Here is an 8,762-nt window from a genome sequence, read left to right on the forward strand (position 1 = left end):
TGTAATGTCTAATACCGATTTGGGCTTTGGAAGGAAGGTTCCCAGGCCATTGCCCCCCCCCCCCCCCAAACAAGTGATTCTTTGGCATTCCTCCTATGGTGCTGTCGTGGAGGGTGACTAGAGAAAATAGAACTAGACTTACTAGTAATTCCAATTATAGGAACCCTCCACAACAACAGGGGTAATCTTGCCCTATTGTTTGTTTCATTTGGGGATGTAAATAAATATTTAAGCATTCATACATGTTCTTTATAAACTCACCAGAGAGAGGAAGTGAGGTGCAGCTATTTAACCTCTTTGTGTTTCCTGTCTCTATTAGGGCGGGAAGTATCCTATGGTGCATGAACACCGGCATGGAAGGCACCGGTCTCTAAAATGGATTAACTTTTACACCATTTTTAAAACTGCATGGTCGTATTAAATAGGATGTTGGTTACCAGTGGTTGCTTACGTTTACCTACTACCATATACAGCGGGTGAAATAAATAGTGAACAATTCACCAATATTCTAAGTAAATCTATTTCTAAAGGTGCTATTGACATGAAATTCTCACCAGATATTGGTAACAACCCATCCAATCCACACAAAGAAATCATGTGTAATAATGAAAAACGATACAGGGAAAAAGTATTGAGCACATGAAGAAACGGAGGAGCAAAATGCCATAGAAAGTTATGACAGCAGCTGAAATCTATCAGTAATTAAAAAGAAATCCTGTCCCTCAGCAAAAAATATCAGCTGGTTCAACTGTAGGCCTAAAAAAGGTGTCTCATTACCAAGGTTCTACACAAGAAACATCTCATGATGGGGAAAAGCAGTGAGCTTTCTCAAGACCTTTGCAACCTTATTGTTGTAAAACAATGATAGCATTGGTTACAGAAGAATTTCTAAACTGCTGAAGGTTCCAGTGAGCACTGCTGGGGCCATAATCTGGAAATGGAAAGAGCCTAATTTCACCATGAGCTGGCCATGACCAGGTGTTCCCACAAGATTTCAGACAGAGAAGTCAAAAGAATTATTAGAAGAGTTGTACAGGAGCCAAGGAGCAACCCTGGAAAGTTGAAGAAAGACCTGGAATCGGCAAGTACAATTGTTCCAAAGAAAACAATAACTAGTGCATTCAACCTCCATGGCTTGTATGCACGCTCACCATGCAAGACTCCATACCTACAGTGAAGTTTGAAGGTGGGAACATCATGGTGTGGGGCTGTTTTTCAGCATATTGCACTGGCAAATTTCATATTGTTGAAGGAAGAATGAACAGGCAAATGTACCGAGACATTATTACAAATCTGCTGTATCTACCAGGATGTAGATGATAAAATGAGGGTCAACAATTCTGCAAGACAATCCCAAACACAGAGGGTAGGAAAGTCGAAACTGGCTTCAGAGAAAGAAAATAAAGCTGCTAGAATGGCCGACACGATCACCGGACCAGAATCCTATAGAAAATGTATGGAAGGAACTAAAACTCAAAGTTCATAGAAGGAGCCCATAGAAGCTTCAGGATGTGAAGAGTGTTTGTGTGGAGGAATGGGCCAAAATCACACCTGAGCAATGCCGGCGACTAATTTCTCCATACAGAAGTTGTCTTGAAGCTGCCATTAGCAACAAAGGATTTTTCCTGGCTCATTTCTCATTATTACACATAACAATATATGGACATCTATGGTTTGATTTATTTGCCCGTGTGGATTGGATGGGTCGTTTCTAACATCTGGTGAAAATGTCATGACAATAGCACCTTTAGAAATAGATTTACATAGAAAATTGGAGACATGTTCAATACTTATTTCCCTCCCTGTATACACACTAATACACCATTCAAACCGCCCCTCCAACAGAGGTAAATTGGTGCATTTCACAAGTTTTAGGAAACCTCCATATTCTTCATCAACCTATTACAACAGTCAGCAGCAATACTCACTACTTTATGACGAGACTGGTGGGAATAGAGGGGGTTGAGGTTCCCTCTCACTCCAAATTATGAATGATTCCGTTTTTATGTCCTGAAGTTTTGTGGTGTTTTGCGTGCTTTCCCTTCCCGGTACTAGTGGAGCATCCTCTATGATCGGAGCAGGTGGAGTCCCAATAGCTCAACACCAACATCTGATCCTGGTAATTATTTTTTACTCTGTATAAATCTGCAGCAGAGAGTCTCAGAGCGCAAGGGGTTAATAGTTTATTCTCACAGATTCTCCACCCTTCTTATGTAAAGAAACTTTATAGCTTTCAGTTCCTAGTCTCTCCCACTACAATGGCGTCTGCGGAGCTGAGGGACGAGCTGAACTGCTCCATCTGCCTGAGCCTCTATACAGATCCCGTATCCCTGAGATGTGGACACAACTTCTGCCGCTCGTGTATTGTGAGTGTGCTGGATGCCCAGGAGGCGGCTGGAGGGTATTCCTGTCCTGACTGCAGAGCGGAATATCTGGAGCGTCCGGCCCTGGAGAAGAGCCGAAAGCTGAGGAACATAGTGGAGCGTTTCTCATCTACTCAGCCTGATATGGAGGAGACCAGGATCTTCTGTACTTACTGTACAAAGTCTCCTGTACCGGCTGTAAGGACATGTCTGCAGTGTGAGACCTCCATGTGTGAGGAACATCTCACAGCCCATAACAAGTCGGTGAATCACAATCTCATTGAACCAACAGTGTCGTTTAAGGGTCAGAAATGCTCCACACACAAGGAGGTGCTGAAATATTACTGTCCTATAGACGCCGCCTGTATCTGTGTGTCCTGCTGGGTGGCCGGAGACCACAAAGGCCATGACGTGGAGCTACTGGATGAGGCCTCTGAGAAGAAGAAGGAAAAAATAAAGAAATATCTGGATGATCTGAACCTACTAAAAACAAAAATTCTGACAAGAGTCCAGAATCTGCAGGATCGTAAGAAGAAGATCCAGGAGAAAGCCTCCGATAAGAGGAAGAACATCAGTAAGATAACTATGGACATTAAGAAGCAAGTGGAAATGGCAGAAAAGAAAGCGCTGAGCGAGGTCTCCAGGCAGGAGGAGAAGATTGTGTCCCAGATATCTAATCTGATCAAGAAGCTGGAAATACAGGAGGAAGAGCTGTCCAGGAAGATGCGTCATGTGGAGGAGATGTGTCGTGTCACCGACCCAATAAGACTCTTACAAGAAAGTGACATTACAGTATGTAGTCATGGAGGTGATGAGGACACAGGAGGAGATGATGGAGAGGTCATTTCTGAGGAGGATCTGGATGAGGTTCTGATCTCACTGACCTTACACCGATCTATGAGGGATATTGTCACCAATGTAACATCAGAGCTCGGGTTCCATGTCCCAGACATATTGCTGGATGTGGACACTGCTCATGAATGTGTGAAGATATCAGAAGATCTGAAAACAGCAACAGAATCGGAAGACCAACAGGAAAGACCAGAATCACCAGGAAGATTTGTGGATGGTGTTAAGCAGATGTGTCCTCTCTTTAGGACGACATTACTGGGAGGTAGAGTGGAACCAGATAGGAGAATGTGAATTGGGATTGTCCTATCCCAGTATAGAAAGGGAAGGAGAAGAGTCTGAGATTGGACTTAATGATTAATCTTGGTGTCTGTGTGTGTATCTTGAATATAAAGTATGCCACAACTCCGATGTATTAACCCTCAGTGTAAAGCCAACATGTCCGACACTTGGGGTCTTCTTAGACTATGAGGCCGGGCGTCTGTCCTTCTATGAGCTGTGTGACCCCATCAGACACTTACACACCTTCACCGCCTCCTTCACTGAACCCCTACATGTTATCATTTATGTGAATGATGGAGCCTCTGTTACAATAAGAAGCTGAGGCCGATGTCGTCCTCGTCACATTATAATGACATTATTCCTTGTCACATGGACACATCAGTATATAGTGAGTTATCAGCGGGACCCTCTAATAATACAATGTATATGGCGGAGTCATGGGGGGATTGTTCCTATTGTTTTTTCCTCTTCCCTGTAGATCAGATGCAGAATCAATGATTGAGCAGAATGTGAATATTAATGGGTGAATTGTCCAGAGACTGGTAATTGTTATTCAGTAAAGGGTTAATCCTATCTGATACAGTGCTGGTCTATAGCTGGGATATGTCAGCACTCTCTGACTCCCGGGACCCCCACCGATCCTGAGAATAAAGGGGCTGCAGCATTAGTTCAGCCTCCTGCACATCGGAGCTCTGGACTCCCCCGATGCAGGAGCTGCAGTACGGCCGCAGTGGATGGGGGGCACATCGGGGGTCCGGAGCGCCGCTGTACAGGGGAAACAGGGAGGGGACGCAGCACTAAATCAGCTTTGTGGCCCCTCCATTCTCAGAGTCCGTACCAATCAGTGATGACATAATAATAATAATCTTTATTTTTATATAGCGCTAACATATTCTGCAGCGCTTTACAGTTTGCACACATTTTCATCACTGTCCCCGATGGGGCTCACAATTTAAATTCCCTATCAGTATCTCTTTGGAATGTGGGAGGAAACCGGAGTGCCCGGAGGAAACCCACGCACACAGGGGGAGAACATACAAACTCCTTGCAGATGTTGTCCTTGGTGGGATTCGAACCCAGAACCCCAGGTTTCTGAGCCACCGACATATTCCAGCTTTATACAAGCAGATTCAGCAGTGCAACCTCACAGCCGATTACAGGTAACACGATGACCACAGCCTCCATAATGAAGACCCCTCAGCGGCACAACCCGATATGTTATATATTGAGCAGAATTTCGCTTCTGGATGAGTTGGGAATCGATGCCGCTGGGCTCCGTGTCCTCGCCCTCCTCGGAGCGACGCTCCAGCGGTTTTACGTCATTTTTGTATGTTATTTGCACATGTGAGGTTCATCCTTTAATAAAACCCATAAATTAATGGTTGTGGAGTAATGATCAGGACAATGTGGAGGTGCTTCCTGCTCTCATCACCGGCTGCTCTTCTGGTGTGGGGGGCGATGAATGTGTGGAGACTTGATGTAGACTTTATGCCACAGAGCAAACTGGTCTCATATGTGGGAATTTAGTGGCCAATAAGGCTCCTGTAGCCATTTCCCAGCTTGTATATGTCATTACTGTCCCTTTACTTCCCATTGATCATGTCTCTGTACATACAGCACTATTTATCTGTTATTGGAATCATGTACACTGTGCGCCCTCTAGTGGTTCTCCATATTACAGGTAGTACGTCCCTGGTATGTACACTGTGCGCCCTCTAGTGGTTCTCCATATTACAGGTAGTACGTCCCTGGTATCATGTACACTGTGCGCCCTCTAGTGGTTCTCCATATTACAGGTAGTACGTCCCTGGTATCATGTACACTGTGCGCCCTCTAGTGGTTTTCCATATTACAGGTAGTACGTCCCTGGTATCATGTACACTGTGCGCCCTCTAGTGGTTCTCCATATTACAGGTAGTACATCCCCGGTATCATGTACACTGTGCGCCCTCTAGTGGTTCTCCATATTACAGGTAGTACGTCCCCGGTATCATGTGCAATGTGCGCCCTCTAGTGGTTCTCCATATTACAGGTAGTACGTCCCTGGTATCATGTACACTGTGCGCCCTCTAGTGGTTCTCCATATTACAGGTAGTACGTCCCTGGTATCATGTACACTGTGCGCCCTCTAGTGGTTCTCCATATTACAGGTAGTACGTCCCTGGTACCATGTACACTGTGCGCCCTCTAGTGGTTTTCCATATTACAGGTAGTACGTCCCTGGTATCATGTACACTGTGCGCCCTCTAGTGGTTCTACATATTACAGGTAGTACGTCCCTGGTATCATGTACACTGTGCGCCCTCTAGTGGTTCTCCATATTACAGGTAGTACGTCCCTGGTATCATGTACACTGTGCGCCCTCTAGTGGTTCTCCATATGACAGGTAGTACGTCCCCGGTATCATGTGCAATGTGAACCCTCTAGTGGTTCTCCATATGACAGGTAGTACGTCCCCGGTATCATGTACAATGTGCGCCCTCTAGTGGTTCTCCATATTACAGGTAGTACGTCCCCGGTATCATGTACATTGTGCGACCTCTAGTGGTTCTCCATATTACAGGTAGTACGTCCCTGGTATCATGTACACTGTGCGCCCTCTAGTGGTTCTCATATTACAGGTAGTATGTCCCTGGTATCATGTGCAATGTGAACCCTCTAGTGGTTCTCCATATTACAGGTAGTACGTCCCCGGTATCATGTACATTGTGTGACCTCTAGTGGTTCTCCATATTACAGGTAGTACGTCCCTGGTATCATGTACACTGTGCACCCTCTAGTGGTTCTCCATATTACAGGTAGTACGTCTCTGGTATCATGTACAATGTGCGCCCTCTAGTGGTTCTCTATATTACAGGTAGTACGTCCCCGGTATCATGTACAATGTGCGCCCTCTAGTGGTTCTCCATATTACAGGTAGTACGTCCCCGGTATCATGTACATTGTGCGACCTCTAGTGGTTCTCCATATTACAGGTAGTACGTTCCTGGTATCATGTACAATGTGCGCCCTCTAGTGGTTCTCCATATTACAGGTAGTACGTCCCCGGTATGTGCAATGTGCGCCCTCTAGTGGTTCTCCATATTACAGGTAGTACGTCCCTGGTATCATGTACACTGTGCGCCCTCTAGTGGTTCTCCATGTTACAGGTAGTACGTCCCTGGTATCATGTACAATGTGCGCCCTCTAGTGGTTCTCCATGTTACAGGTAGTACGTCCCTGGTATCATGTACATTGTGCGACCTCTAGTGGTTCTCCATATTACAGGTAGTACGTCCCTGGTATCATGTACACTGTGCGCCCTCTAGTGGTTCTCCATATTACAGGTAGTACGTCTCTGGTATCATGTACAATGTGCGCCCTCTAGTGGTTCTCCATATTACAGGTAGTATGTCCCTGGTATCATGTGCAATGTGAACCCTCTAGTGGTTCTCCATATTACAGGTAGTACGTCCCAGGTATCATGTACAATGTGCGCCCTCTAGTGGTTCTCCATATTACAGTAGTACGTCCCTGGTATCATGTACAATGTGCGCCCTCTAGTGGTTCTCCATATTACAGGTAGTACGTCCCTGGTATCATGTACAACGTGCGCCCTCTAGTGGTTCTCCATATTACAGGTAGTACGTCCCCGGTATCATGTACAATGTGCGCCCTCTAGTGGTTCTCCATATTACAGGTAGGATGTCCCCGGTATCGTGTACAATGTGCGCCCTCTAGTGGTTCTCTATATTACAGGTAGTACGTCCCTGGTATCGTGTACAATGCGCGCCCTCTAGTGGTTCTCCTTATTACAGGTAGTATGTCCCTGGTATTATGTACAATATGCACCCTCTAGTGGTTCTCCATATTATAGGTAGTACGTCCCTGGTATCATGTACAATGTGCGCCCTCTAGTGGTTCTCCATATTACAGGTAATATGTCCCTGGTATCATGTACAATGTGCACCCTCTAGTGGTTCTCCATATTACAGGTAGTATGTCCCTGGTATCATGTACAATGTGCGCTCTCTAGTGGTTCTCCATATTACAGGTAGTACCTCTCTGGTATCATGTACAATGTGCGCCCTCTAGTGGTTCTCCATATTACAGGTAGTACGTCCCTGGTATCATGTACACTGTGCGCCCTCTAGTTGTTCTCCATATTACAGGTAGTACGTCCCCAGTATCATGTGCAATGTGAACCCTCTAGTGGTTCTCCATATTACAGGTAGTACGTCCCCAGTATCATGTGCAATGTGAACCCTCTAGTGGTTCTCCATATTACAGGTAGTACGTACCCGGTATCATGTACAATGTGCGCCCTCTAGTGGTTCTCCATATTACAGGTAGTACGTCCCTGGTATCATGTACATTGTGCGACCTCTAGTGGTTCTCCATATTACAGGTAGTATGTCCCTGGTATCATGTACACTGTGCGCCCTCTAGTGGTTCTCCATATTACAGGTAGTACATCCCCGGTATCATGTAAACTGTGCGCCCTCTAGTGGTTCTCCATATTACAGGTAGTAAGTCCCCGGTATCATGTGCAATGTGAACCCTCTAGTGGTTCTCCATATGACAGGTAGTACGTCCCCGGTATCATGTACAGTGTGCGCCCTCTAGTGGTTCTCCATATTACAGGTAGTACGTCCCTGGTATCATGTACATTGTGCGTCCTCTAGTGGTTCTCCATATTACAGGTAGTACGTCCCCGGTATCATGTACATTGTGCGACCTCTAGTGGTTCTCCATATTACAGGTAGTACGTCCCCGGTATCATGTACATTGTGCGACCTCTAGTGGTTCTCCATATTACAGGTAGTACGTCCCTGGTATAATGTACACTGTGTGCACTCTAGTGGTTCTCCATATTACAGGTAGTACGTCCCTGCTATCATGTACACTGCGCCCTCTAGTGGTTCTCCATATTACAGGTAGTACGTCCCCGGTATCATGTACAATGTGCGCCCTCTAGTGGTTCTCCATATTACAGGTAGTACGTCACTGGTGTCATGTACATTGTGCGACCTCTCGTGGTTCTGCATATTACAGGTAGTACGTCCCTGGTATCATGTACAATATGCGCCCTCTAGTGGTTCTCCATATTACAGGTAGTACGTCCCTGGTATCAAATACAATGTGTGCCCTCTAGTGGTTCTCCTTATTACAGGTAGTGTGTCCCTCGTATCATGTACAATATGCGCCCTCTAGTGGTTCTCCATATTACAGGTAGTGTGTCCCTGGTATCATGTACAATGTGCGCCCTCTAGTGGTTCTCCATATTAC

The 8,762-nt window shown here is 45.7% G+C and overlaps 1 pseudogene; it reads left to right on the forward strand.

The window, feature by feature from the left end:
• Positions 1 to 562: 562 nt before the first annotated feature.
• LOC141050672 (E3 ubiquitin/ISG15 ligase TRIM25-like) lies at positions 563 to 4,873 on the forward strand (annotated as a pseudogene).
• Positions 4,874 to 8,762: the final 3,889 nt, after the last annotated feature.

Source organism: Dendrobates tinctorius, unplaced genomic scaffold (assembly GCF_039654945.1).
Source record: "Dendrobates tinctorius isolate UK_male_01 unplaced genomic scaffold, ASM3965494v1 ptg000152l, whole genome shotgun sequence".
NCBI classification, from domain to species: domain Eukaryota; kingdom Metazoa; phylum Chordata; class Amphibia; order Anura; family Dendrobatidae; genus Dendrobates; species Dendrobates tinctorius.